This window comes from Saccostrea echinata, unplaced genomic scaffold, assembly GCF_033153115.1.
Source record: "Saccostrea echinata isolate AGI-Se365-2 ecotype Australia unplaced genomic scaffold, CSIRO_AGI_Sech_v1 ptg000022l, whole genome shotgun sequence".
In the NCBI taxonomy this organism is placed as follows: Eukaryota; Metazoa; Mollusca; class Bivalvia; order Ostreida; family Ostreidae; genus Saccostrea; species Saccostrea echinata.
In genome coordinates this window covers 4,783,598-4,797,944 of record NW_026889771.1, presented here as the reverse complement: position 1 = coordinate 4,797,944, position 14,347 = coordinate 4,783,598, and the positions used below count along the sequence as shown (strand labels likewise).

The window sequence follows — 14,347 nt, the reverse complement described above, 5'->3', positions numbered from 1 at the left end:
TTACTTCTAGTAATCTGAATTGTTAACAGGAAATCATCTAAAAATGCCCAAATTTGCATATTTTTGAATCTCCATGGCAACAATGTTTTTGAAAGTCTACCCAATTTTATTTTTTAATTTTTTTGTATACTCAAACAGTTACAAAATTTCATTATCGAGTTTACAAGCAGTTATATGGATTTTTGTCAAATGCCTTTTAAATATGTCTTAAATTCAGCTATTTTTTCAATGCTAAAATTGTCGCTTTTTCCCATTGCCATAGCAACGTAACAGAAGAACTTAATTCAATTTAATCAGGCAAAGTAGAACTATCAATTTAGTCATCTTTAAAAAATGGGTAGTTTTAAACCATGTTTTGAGAACATTTGTGTGAAAAATACATTTAATTATGTCAGTATTTGCCTGTTTTGAATGTGAAAAATTGTTCTGGTAACTAAGGAAATGTTTCTCCTTGGATACGACTCAGTGATTATGGTTGAAATCATTAATTTTGTATTTTTCATGTTATTTGTGACAGAAATAATCCATACACACTATTTTTTGAAAAAAAATCATATTTTTGACTTTCCATAGAAAGCTCAATGCTTACTGACATGCTCTCTTAATGATATTCATTTTCATTCTTAAGTTGATTCGTTAGGGTGATGAAGATCAGAAACATTGCGAAGACATTATAATATTGTTAATGTTTGTAACCGCTGGGGATCGACTGCCTTCATTGACGTCCTGTGAGGTAGGTCTGCTTTTCAGGGCATAAGAAAATGGTCGTAATCAGATTCTGCATTTATTACAAGGTTTCATATCAGGGATCGTCTTGGCTGCTTTTGATAAAACTGAATTGTTACCGGATAGGATTGATTATGAGGAATGACATCATCAGTCTGCAACACCTTCATCAAAGTGCTCAGTCATTAAATAAACAACGCAATGAATTTGTTTATTCACCATTTGTAATAAAGCTAGAGTTTGCAGGCTGATGTGTTTATTCCAGTTTCTTTGATGACCCTATTCCTATATATTCAAGCAAGTTTGTGTTTTCTGGCAACTGCAAATTTCCCTACAAAGATATCTGATTTTAGATATACAAATTGGGTTGCACATGTATTCTCCTCTCCCCTTCTAAACCATATATTAGTATTGTGATAGACTAAACTTCAAGTCATCGACTATGATCTGGTGAAATGTTGTAGGGTCACAAGCACTTGGGTGTAGAAAAGGCTGATTTGACCACACGGTTTTTACTCCGTTCGTAAGACGGGATGGTCAAGCAGGTGAAGGTTAGCATCATTGGAGCCCCACCCTAGCCTCAGAACCTCTGACCCTGAGGCCATGAATTTTACAATTTTGGTAGAGGACACAAGGCTTATTATAATAATGCCAACAGTTTGACTGCTTGATGTCCAGGGGTAAGAAAGAAGATTTTTATTAAGCTATAGGTTTAGAACGTTACCCTCTGTTTAGTAGTATTTTTTATGGTTACTGATAAATGCACCGAGTCTACGAAGTGGTACCACTGCCTTGGTTTTTGGGGGTTTTAGCTCGATCATTATAAGTGATGGACCACAGTGCTATCAATAACGTGCTTACCGAATACACCTCATGTGTTGCACTGTTCATCTTGGTTGAATAAAATAAAACATAGGAAAATCTCCCTTGCTATACTTGACCTCCCGTATATAATTATATCTTCTTCTACAAAGGGGAAATCCTAATGTGAGCCAGATATTTTGTGGGGCGACCTCAAGTTTTACTGGATCCGCCATTCATATAATTCAAGCCTGTAGGAAGCAATTTCAGTTGGGGGGGGGGGGGGGGGGGGGGCACAGCCATACATTTTCAGTTGAGGGGGCACTATCAACTACCAAAAATTTCTTGACAAGGAAAAAAAAAGGTCATCAGACGTTTTTATTGAGGGGGCACAGGCATATAGTATCGATGTTTTCTATAGTAATCTAAATATCGGCAAAATTAATTATTGGGGGGGGGGGACGACGTGCCCCCCCCCCCCGGTTCCTACGGCCATGTAATTTGTTAAATACTATTCAAACGATACCGATAGTTCAGTCATGCTAGCAATTTTCATCAATGCACTTACTGAAGCAATATTTGCAAATGTTCATCTTTTAGAATAATTTGAATTTGCTACCCCAAAAAATTCGATAAATGCTATTTATTTTTTTTTAAGTTCTGAATAATTTCAGTTCTAAAATCAGAAAAAAATGGCAGAACTGGCACTGGGGACATAAAACTTAAACAAGCTTTAAATTAGTTTTTGAACTCGGTCTCATTTTACAAAGGAACAATGAGACGGGGATGAACTCATCAAGTCTTATATGGCCCCAGAGCCTGGTCCTCAGTCAGTGCATATCATATTTATTTATTATTTATGCATCATCATTCATAAAATCTAGCGCGCAGCTGTTATACTTTCTATTATACTTTCTGTAGGAGTTATCCACCTTTTGTTTACAATCTCCAAAAAGGAGGTAAAGATGTTGCAGCCACGAAATCAGAATTTAGCCATGAATGATGAAAAAGGTTTGTCGATGTATTTGATAAAAGGACATGCTATGAAATATTGTACGTATATACGTAATGCTTAACATTTTATATGACTGCGGAGTCGTTATCAATGTAAACGTTATCTGTTTGTACCACTTCCACTATCCCTGAAATTTCATTAACATCCACTAATTGATGGATCTTCTGTAGTGTATTCCCAAGATATCTTTATTTTTTCGGTCAGAATCGGATACACTTAATTTCTCATGCTATCCCCATAAAATAATTTTCCTAATTTTACAACAAAAACACCAAACAAAAAAGAAAACAAAAATCAAACAATTAAACAAACTTTTTTTCTTATTTATTCATTTTTTTTAAGTCCCCCCCCCCCCCAACTCTTCCCTTTTTGTCGTTGAACATGTCTGGGATTGTAAGTGCGACAATATTGCGAGTAAATGCAAATTAATGTAAGAAGTTACTTTAAAAACAAATCTTTTGGGGTAAAATGTAGGGTCCCACGGTTATAGGTCAGAATAAACTGAAATTCCAGTAAAGATCATTAACTCGCTTTAAATAATTAAAATTAGACTATTTATTTATTTATAAAAATTAAAAATTTTCACCGTTAGCTCATTCATAATTGACTGCAGGTGGGTGGCAGATTCTTTGTGCATATTCAAGTCTTATGAACTCAAGTCCAAACTGTATATAAATAGAGGATATTCAATGTTTTGTAGATGAATATGGAATTTATTTCACGAGTGGGACAGGATTTTTTGATATTTTCATGAGTGCGAAGCATGAGTGAAAATATAAAAAAAATCCTGTCTCACGAGTGAAATAAATTCCATATTCATCTACAAAACAATGAATTTTCTGTTTATTACATTTTCTTTGATTCTCCCTTTGCCTCTGTCTTTTCTTAACACAGTGTCATAGGCCTGACGTCATAGTTGAGCGGTTGAGACATCATAGCTTAGCAGTTGTGTGATTGAATGGATTTTAGCAACATATTTGGGAAGAAATTTGCAGTTTTAGCTCTATCAAATGCATAGTTACTATTTCTATCTTATGACAGGCCAGGAATTATATTTTATTTACTTTGATATCCTTTAATTCACACTGTGAGAGAATATCATTTTTGGTATCCTTTCACACTGTGAGAGAATATCACTTTTATTCAATAAATAAATCACAGTATTTCACTGTTGAAAATGTAATAAATATATATATATATATAATATGTATTAAAATTTCCTTCGTGTGATTTTTGAGATTTATAGGCCTTTGAACATTCAGTTGTGCCGCACATGCTATGGTTTCTTGCTAGAGTTATCTATCTTGTTTTAAACTTTGTTCCGAAATTTTTGAAAATGATTTATTGAATCAAATCCATCAATTTGTTTCATGAGTTAAAAGTATTGTCATATAGGAAATATAGGCTACTGGTGAGGAATTAGTATAGAAATAATTTTACAAGTATTTATTTCGTGTTCCAAGTACATGTATTTTCAGGAAAGATAATCAGTATGTCTGGCATATTATACTCGTCAGGCGATTTCATACAGTGTGTAAACAAGAAAAAAAGAAAGAGCCTTGGATAAATATTTACACAATAAAAAACAATACATAAACGAAAATATTGTAATTTAGAAAAAACAAATGATTATTTAAGGTATTTTTCAAATTTTTGATATTACACTTTAATTTTATAATACTCATGAATTTAAAAATGACTGTTACAATTATTATAAAAGCTCTAATTGCAACTATTTAATCATACTTACCTGGTGCAGGGGATACCATGATCAGCAAGGTGGTTCCCCCAGATCGAGGCCTTACCATTGCACTCCGGTTTGGCTGAAGTCTGCGATAACCCCAAATGCGGGTTACTCGGGCACGTAATTTTTAAGTGTAGGGGTCTGCGTACGCGCTAACCCCTGATCAAGTAAATGGAAGAGAGGAAAACAAAGATTATCTAGAGGAACTTGCAGTTAGTACGAATTTTTTGAATAATTTACGATCTTAACTACTTCTGCGTAAAGGAAAGGTTGATTATGCTTACGAAGCTGTCTTTGGACAAAGACATCTCCTTGGACGAACTTACGACATATCAAAGTCTAAAGTGGGGTCAACGAAGCTTTCCTATCTCTGAGGAGATTTCCTTATCTTAGTCCCTAACTTTAAGGGGGATGTACAATTAAGTCGTATTGGATGTATTCTGATCTAAAATAAGAAATACCAAGAAAGTGCTTAAAACAGCACCAAACTAGCTCAAAGTTACTCAAAGTAAGCACTTACCTACTGTTAGAGACCAAAATTAGTAAATAATTATTTTTCTATCGTTTGTATTTGGGGAAAATTAATCACGTTAGAACTGCGCTGCTACATCATCAGGAGATGAAAAATGCAATGATAATGATGTCAGTTCGGTTCATCAATAATATGGCTACAACTATTTGGGGGTTTTTTTCCTTGTCATTGCCCATAATTTTTGAAAATTTGATTTTTATTCATATGGTGATCTCCCTGAGGCCATGCGTTGAAGGACCTTTAATTTTGAAGTTGTCAGATTTTTTTTTTCATTTTTGCACCTGAGATTTCTTAAATAACTGTCACCAACATCCTTAAGTCTGGTGATCTAATTCCCCTTATTGCTGGAGATATGATGCATTTATCTCCCTTACTCCAGAGCAGTCAAGAAATGCACACAGAGCACTCTGACAGAAGTTTTTTGTGCATATTTTGAAGCAGAATTTCATCATTAATAGTCTAAGACTGGCAACCAATTTTGTATCTGTGGAGAGTATATGCATTCTTCTTCACAACAAACAAAAAACAGTTCACAAGTCTGAGACCATTATGCAATTATTACATAACAAAACTGCATTTTACCCTCCTAAGAATGACAGAATTTACAGAAATGGTTAAATATTATGCTGATAATAAAATCTGCATCTGTTCAATTTATGTTCCAAATAAAGCCTAGGTACTTGTCTACAAGCTGATGTGCAGAAGTTTATCTAATAACAGCTGTGTTGTAACACAGGGCAGTCCAAATGATATCAGCATCTAGGGAGGTTCTGGGCAGCTCTGACACTCCATTAAACTTGCTTTGATGATAAGAAAATGGAGAAAACAATTCAGATGTAATTTATTGTTGTGATTTATGTAACTGGTTTTCTCTGCAGACACAAATTAGCCATGAAATTCCAATTGAACATGCATAATTATCCTCTTTTCATTGAATTACTCTGAAATTCCAAAGGTGTTTGATGAATTTGCATGATTAATTCAAAATTACAGCTTTTTGTTTCACCAAATTTACATAAGAATTCAACATTTTAATTTTAAAATATAAATCTTAAACATTTTTATGAGTTTTAACACTTTTAAATGTGAAAAAATGCAATAAAGAGGCTAGTATCAGGCCATCCTTCATGATTCCTGGGGTTTGGGTGGGTGTACAAAAACTGCTGATAAAATTTATAGGAAGTGATATAAGAAGAACAAGGCACTTTATTAGCGGATTTATGGTTATTCTGTTATTTTGATTGTGAAAATATGTCAAATTTCTTCATCACTTTAATTTGTAATTTATTAATAATTCAGCATATTTCTATGCTTAACAAATCATTCTGAAATAAGCTGAAACTGAGACTTATTTTAAAAGAGAGGGTCAACACCTACATAAAAGTAGTAAAATGACAAAAAAAATTCTCCGGCAAACTGAAAAATCATGAATGTCAGCTGCAAAAGCATGGAAAAAGTCTAGAGACATACCATGGCGCCAAGTGCCATTCTGTACTATATGTGTGCTGCATGATTAGGACTCAGAATAAGTATTCACTCTCATGCCCTGACAATATTTATGCATTTTTTGGTCATAAGCTTCATATTTTTGGAAAAATTCTTAATAAATCTTACTTGTACATTACTTTTATCAGACAAAATTATCTCATCTATTTATTTCTATTCCTCCAATGCAGTAATACATGCATCACTTAAGGTGAATAAAATGAAAGGAAATCCAGTCTCTGTAAAATTTATCACCCTGATAAAACTCATTTGGAAACCCAGAATTAGTCTTTTCTTGAAAATATCAGCCTAAAGTACTTTTACGGCAAAGTCTGTAGAGGCTATAATTGACTGTGGTCAGGTGGTCACATAGTTTAAAGTCATCTAAAATTTAAAACCTAGATTTTCTAACTTCTTTCTGCATGTCAGATGCATAATCCTTCTTTGAAAGTCATAATTTGAAGTTTTGAGATAAAACATGACATATTATAAGTATTTTACATAGAAATCTGTATAAATCAATGTCAATCCTACTTCCAATTTTAAAAATATGTGCTTTCACACAGAAAGTTCATAAAATGAAATATTTTGTTGAAATGTGCCTTTTAAAAATTAAAACTGCCTTTAATATGGATGGAGATGATTTTATACAATCACCTTCAAGGTATCACACCGGTAATTGTTTTCACTATATAATTCTATATAGAATTAAAGATCTTTAAAAATCAGGTATTTGAATTCATAAAAAATAGTTAGCAGGAAGTGTTAAACGTTACCAGTCACATCAGCTGACACCAAAAAATAGGGTACGTACACGGCATTTGCTGATTTTTTCCATCCGCAAACAGAAATACTCTCAAAACCACGTGTTTTCAATGTGTTCGTAAACATCCTATGTGTCCCCCAGGAAGTGGCCTCCTATGCCCTGAAAGAAATAGTTCCTGTCAAAAACCTTCAATATAAAATATCCTAAGCACAGATACCAAAAATGTAAAAATAGAATAAGGGAAAATATAAAATTTCTCACAATAAAAAAAATATTTCTTTATTATGTATGGAACTAAGTACAATTAATTAAGTTCATTTTGATTGGTCAATTACCGGTGTGATACCTTGAATGATGTCCGTCATTCCTCTGTCACACAATGTTCAAATAACAATAAACATTGTTTTTAGAATAAATGAGACCGTAACAACATCAACACAAGACATAAGATAATGGTCCTTAGGTCATACAATTTACTAGTTTTATTTGTTGCATCTCGTCGTCTGATTAATGACAAAACGCGATTTAAACCTCATTCTCGCAAACCGTCTTGTTTATCGCTCGAGTTTCCTCAGTCATATTCCACGGAGCACGTGGTCGGCATGTGCTTATTTATTCTGTGGATAGATGCATTTATTACAGTTGAATTATGCTTAAAACAAGTCTTAATTGATATTATTATGTATTAAAAGGGGCTCTGCAAGGAGGGTGACATTTTGAAATTTAAAAATGTTAAGCAAGATGCAAGGAAATGCCTTCTCACAAGAAGTACACATGTGAAATATTAGATAGAACGTTCTATCGTTAAAATGATATTGTCCTACGGACCCGGTTTAACGATAGAATTCGTTCCGTGTATTGGCAATGTTGCAAAATAAACACGGGCGATAACTCGTACTCTGTGCATTTTCTATGAACAATCCAGAGAGTTCCGAATGTCAACATGGCGTTAAATTTGAAGCGAGGAAAAATGAGTTGAATTTTCGTATTTATATGGATTATTTTTTAGGTTAAAAGGCATATACCATCTCAAAAAGGTTTGTTATGATTAATTTGGTAGTTATTTTCAGTGCAACTCCTTTTGTATTCTTCAAAATCATTTCGGAGTGGATCCACTCCGGTTTGCTACATTGTAAGTATATGGGACGTATTCTAACTGTGATGAGGGCTTGTCCCGAGACACAGTTAGATTATTCTCACTAGTGAAATATGAAAGCCTTTGTGCCAATCGTTCAATAGTTATGGCCAAGGTTAAATTTTTACAAAATCAAACTCCAAGGTCAAGGTCAAAGGGTCAAAGTTGGTATCCAAAGGAAGGTCGTGTCACAATCTGTTCGTCATAACTCAGTTCTCACCGTAAGATTTTCAAATTTTGTTCACAAATACTTTACAATAAGAGAAAGACACCTAATAGATTTTGTCACTTTCCTTTGACAGCCCTAAGCGGGTTCCCCTCTTTCGTATGAAGAAAAACAGATTAGGAATTATTCATATAATGCATTATCTTCTTAATAGAAGCGTTCGTAAAATTATAATGTGCTATATTTGTAATTCATTCTTTGCTATGTTAAGACAGAATATGTCAGAGTGTTACAATTATTTCCTTTCTTCTAGTTTATCTTGCGTTTGTAGAACCAATGACGTAGGATGACAGCACTCATTCATGGTTGCTCTTAAAAATCATGTCCTAAAATTGCGCCAAAATTTGAAAGAACTACGGTCAGTAAACATTCGGCATGTATTTGCGTTTTGTTTTTTTTTTTTTTTGGTATGTTAATTAGACACAGACCGAGAGTAAGTTTGGACCCTTAGATCCCACTGTTATGGAAGCAGAGTCCTTTCTTTGAATGCTTGGAAAATCGGACTTTAATGTGAATAAACGTTTTGCTATAGACATTTGTAACATCATAAAAGCAGTGTTTTGAAACGTGACATCAAAAATCACATGCCCACAATCAATTTTAACCAGTCATTTCATAATTTTGGTTCATTTGATTCTATTTCCTCAACCTCAACGCCTATTGAATCAGGATGATTAACTCGCTCTTTCGTTGAGAAATCAATAATTTGGCTTAATATTTTATGGATTTGACATACTGTTTTGTCCGCTTTTCGATCTTACATAACTGTACCATTTTGTTGAGCGAAAATGAGTCTTGTTTTTCTGAATTTGAGGTTAAAGTAATTTAATTAACAGTCCTTCATTCTAAATGAGTGTGCCCTATAGATAATGTATGGTAATGATATTCCACGTTGACAGAAACTGCGTGTAGCAATGTAACAGTAGCCTTATATAATACTTTTCGTAATTATAAAACCACTATCCGCAACACGTGACAAATAAAAATTCCAACACAGATACATCAAACTGTCAATTTATACATCAAAATTGTCATTTTTTGTTTCAATTTTTTTTAAATTCTCGATAATGCATAATTTGATTTGAAAAAAAAAATGCATACACATAGAAAATATTACATATTGTGCAATATTTTAAATGAATGTCCAAGAAGTAGTTTGAGTTGTATTATAATGATATTTGCATGAATTTGACAGCAATTTAAATATCTTGAATGAGTAACATTTTCATTAATAAAAAAAATCATAAAAGTACAAGTCTGCATAAACTATATCGTATTACCCGAATTGAAACAAAAATGTTTGACAGCATAAATCTACAACAGATGTATGTAGCGGGAATATTTGTGAGAAGAAAAGACACTTGGTCAAATATTAGTGGGAAAAAAGACTGTTATAATACGTGACTTCATACATTGCTTACTTTTTAGTTCACCTGAGCCAAGGCTCAAGTCAACTTTTCTGATCGAAATTTATCAGTTGTCTGTCGTTGTCGTCGTTAACTTTTTACAATTTCATCTTCTTCTCCAGAACCACTAAGCCAATTTCAACCAAACTTGGCACAGAGTATCCTTGGGTAAAAGGAATTAAAATTTGTTCAAATGAAATGCCACGCCCTCTTCCAAGGGGAGCTTGGACTTATACTTTTCTTTTAACTATAATTTGTTTATCTAATTAAAACCACAACGTTATATAAATGTTAAGGAAGTCATTTTTTTTACTTGAGTCTTGATATTTTCAACAGAGACTCGTGGGTACTTAAATTGTAAGGAAAGTGTGAACATGTGAATAAATCAAAAAGAGATACCCCCGGTAGCTAGATACAAATGTAATATATTTTGAAGTGATATTTTTCAAAATACAATTACAGTGATCATCCTTTCTTATTTCTTAGAAAATCAAAGCCTTCAATGGAAGCTTTTAAATGATTAAATTTAATCAAACGTTTAAAGTTTAATAATTATTACCCACTCATACTTACTCTTGCTTTATGTTTTATATGTTGACAATATTTTTATGTCCCTGTGAGATTTTGGGGCGTGTACCTTTTGGTCTGTCTGTCCGTCTGAGAAGACATTTCATTAGGTTTCAACATTTGTGACCTCATGACATTGATCGCGTGGCGCAGTGTTTAGAGCGTCTGCTCTAGAGTCGCGGAATAAGGAGTTGATCCTTACGTCCCGCCCACTGTGGAACGTGAAGACTGGTACTTGGGATGAGGCCGTATAAACCGAGGTCCCGTGTCGCAGTAAGTACTGGCACGAAAATAATCCCTCACTGCTCAATGGCCCTAAGTGCCGAGTTTAGGTAAAAAATTTGCATATGAGTGAAAAATTCTCGAGAGGGACGTTAAACAACAACAAACAAACAACAAACAAACATTGATTTTCGAGTTTTACCTTATTTTGAAAAAAGAATTAACCTTGGTCATAAATTCTTACTGATTTATTGCTAGGGCTTTTAGAATTAACGTGTATTCCTTGTGAGAAGACCTTTCTTTGGGTACAAACATTTTTGACTCTTGACTTTAGAATTTGATTTACTTTTGAAAGACATTAATTTTCTTCATGAGCTGCCATACGGAATTATCAGTGTTTCACAAACACATCTTGCCCCTGTAATCGAAGATTCAGGGACATAAAGTTTTTGCCATGTCCGTTCGTCTGTCTGCCTATCTGTCTGTCTGTCTGTTTGTCTTTAACCTTGTCCATAACTTTTGATTGGTTTGAGCTATGGCTTTCATATTTCACATCTGTATTCCTTGTGACAAGATCTTTCTTTGGGTACCATCATATTTGGCCTCTTGATCTTGGAGTTTGACCCAGTTTTGCAAAATTTTACCCAACTTTAACTTAGGCCATAACTTTTGAGTAGTTGGTGCTAGGGCTTTTATAATTCACATATGTAATCCCTGTGACAATACCTTACTTTCGATACCAACAACAATTTCTACCCTTTGACCTTGATTAGGAGTTTGACCTACTTTTGAAAAACTTTAACCTTGAACATAATTTTTGAATGGTTGGTGCTAGGGCTTTCATACTTCACATATGTAATCCTTGTGCCAGGACTTCCTTTGGATATTAAAAACTTCGACCTTGAACTTGGAGTTTGACCTACTTTTGGAAAACTTTAACCTTGGCCATAACTTTTAAACACATATGTATTCCTTGTGACAAGACCTTCCTTTAAATAACAATAATTATAACACATTGACCTTGACCTTGGAGTTTGACCTACTTTTGGAAAACTTTAACCTAGGCCTTTACTTTTGAACAGTTAGTGCTAGGGCTTTCAAACTTCACATATGCAATCCTTGTGACAAGACTTGACTTTAGATACCAACAACTTTAGCCCTTTGACCTTGACCTTGGAATTTGACCTACTTTTGAAAGACTTTAACATTGGGCATAACTTTTGAACGGTTTGTGCTTGGGCCTTCATATTTCACATGTGTGTTTCTTTTCAGAATGCCTTTCCTTTGGGTCCCATTAATTTTGACCATTTGAACTTTAACTTTTATGTTTGACTTTCTTATGAAAAACTTTAACCTTCTCCTTATCTTTACAATGGTTGCTGCTAGGGCTTTCGTATTTCACAGGTCTATTCCTCGAGACAAGACCTTACTTTAGGTACTAACATATTTGATTCGCACTTGAGAAAGTTTAACCTTCGCTATAAGTTGCCATTCGGGGGCATCAGTGTTTCACAAACACACCTTGTTTCCAATTATTCTATGTGTTAAGATTATGCAATATCTGTTTTAAATAAAGTACATAATTTGCATTTTGCTTTAGCTACACCTAAAATTCCAGCGAAATTAAAAAAAAAGGATTCAAAAAGTTGAGTTATAACCAATAGATTGCCGGTGCTTGGATAAGTACTGATTTCGTCTGATTTAAAAATAAATCCAATATATGCATTTATTTTCAAAAACTGAAACAAGCAAGCAAACAAACCGTGAAATTAGAAATATGACACTGTTTTTTCTAGACAAAGGTGTTTTCTCTTTGAATGCTAATTATTTTATTAAATAGTTTTCTCTTGACACTTTTTCCTATAATGCTGGATTAGTTCCTGAAGGGTCTAACTGTTAATAATGAAGTCAAGAAAGACATGTGGCCGTACTTTATAGTAGAAAGGAAGGTAGACTTTTGTGAATTCTGTTGAATATTTATATGTCTGGCTGTGACTTATTAAATGCACCTGTCAGGATATATGTAGCTATGAAACATACATGTTAATGAATTATTGGTAACAATAAATCACCGTGAACTACTTCTTTAAGTGGAATTGTGTGGTTCAAATTTTCTTTGAAAAAAAGAATCGGTATTTAATCATATAAAGTAATAATCAGGAAACTATTAGATTGCGGCCATGTTAGTCCTGAACATTTCTCGTTTTGTTTTTGCTCATGGTTTAATATTTTTTTTAAAGTTTAAATAAGAAAATCTTCTATTGAAGTCCGGTGTGAGTATACTGTAAAGAGTAACCTTTAAACGGAACAATTCTTATGATTTGAAGCGTATAAAAAAACCATACAATTTCCATGCAATATTTCCTTGATTAGATATATTAGTTTTGATGGTTAATTATCTGTTTTTATCCAGGTAGATTACTGCCTGTTCATATGTTTATTTCAACAATCTGCATCACAATAAAATATTAATGATATCCATATAATATTTTAGAAAGCTTCAAACAGCAAAACAGCTAAGATTTTTCTTTACGATTGTTTTTTTAAATATATTTTTTGATTTCATCCAATGAAATTGTATTTTTGTTCCCAATTTCCCTATATTTAAGTATTATCCTGTAAATAGTAATCAAATAAGACAAAGATGAAACGTATTTATTTTTAAAATGATACAGAAACAAAGCATTCAACTAGAGCATGAGGTAGATTAATCTGAAGAAAAAAACAAACTTACGACATAAATATACTCTGTAAATTCTCTTTGTTTTAGTAACAATCTATTGTCTAATATCGATTACATGTACACTGTAAATATAAACTTGATAATTTTAGAGGTAGATTTTGAGAATCCAATTTTGTAATGAATAAATAATGTACGGAATGAAAAGTTTTCAATCACAAAATACCAATCCAAAGCAAACCCTATCATTTTTTCAGCTCCAGGAATGATGCCTTAAAATGTTTGATTTAATTCATTTTAAAAATTTCTAACATAAATATAGAACTACCAAACATATATTTAAAAAACAACATCGTTTGACTAAGGAATACAGGTTAAAAATACAAAGATAACTGAAAAGCAGATGGTGTGGTAGGATACAAGGTCAAGAGGACGGATCTGTAATCCTAGTTCTAATTTCCTTTTTTTCAAATCAAACTTCCCTAACCATTTTCTTTTTCTTAGTAAGTTAGGAACTTCTAAGTTGCTTTAAATCAAATTTAAATAAATTTAAATTAGAGATTTTTCCCCTAATTTCTTTCTTTTCTGAAAAGATTGAAAGAAATGTAGATTGAAAACCAAACAACGTGAACTAACAAATTTAGCACAGCAAAAGATTAACTATAATCTAATATAACTAATATCTACTAAGGTATAAATATAGGGGGACAACAAATCATGGCACAATTATATGTTAAGATAAAAATTGAGTAACCAAGCATCAAAATGATATATATATATATATATATATATATATATATATATATATATATATATATATAATTCTAAACATAAAAATTAAAAAAAAGCACTTTTCATTAGTTTTGTAAAGGTTGGCCTTTAATTATCTAAGACCATAATAAAGATATATTTTTGCAAAAATAAATTGATAATGACTAAATACTAAAAATGTCAGTATATTGACATTTATTTCAGCACTATTTGTTCTTTGCAGTTTGTTCATTTCAAAACAATGTTTATTTACTAACAAAAATAGATAAAA

The 14,347-nt window shown here is 32.7% G+C and overlaps 1 non-coding gene across 1 annotated transcript; it reads left to right on the top strand.

Moving 5' to 3' along the window:
- The first annotated feature begins 4,284 nt into the window (after positions 1–4,284).
- Positions 4,285–4,448, top strand: LOC133191010 (U1 spliceosomal RNA). The gene has a single exon (XR_009721649.1). It is a non-coding gene; the product is annotated as a U1 spliceosomal RNA (small nuclear RNA).
- The last annotated feature ends 9,899 nt before the right edge of the window (positions 4,449–14,347 follow it).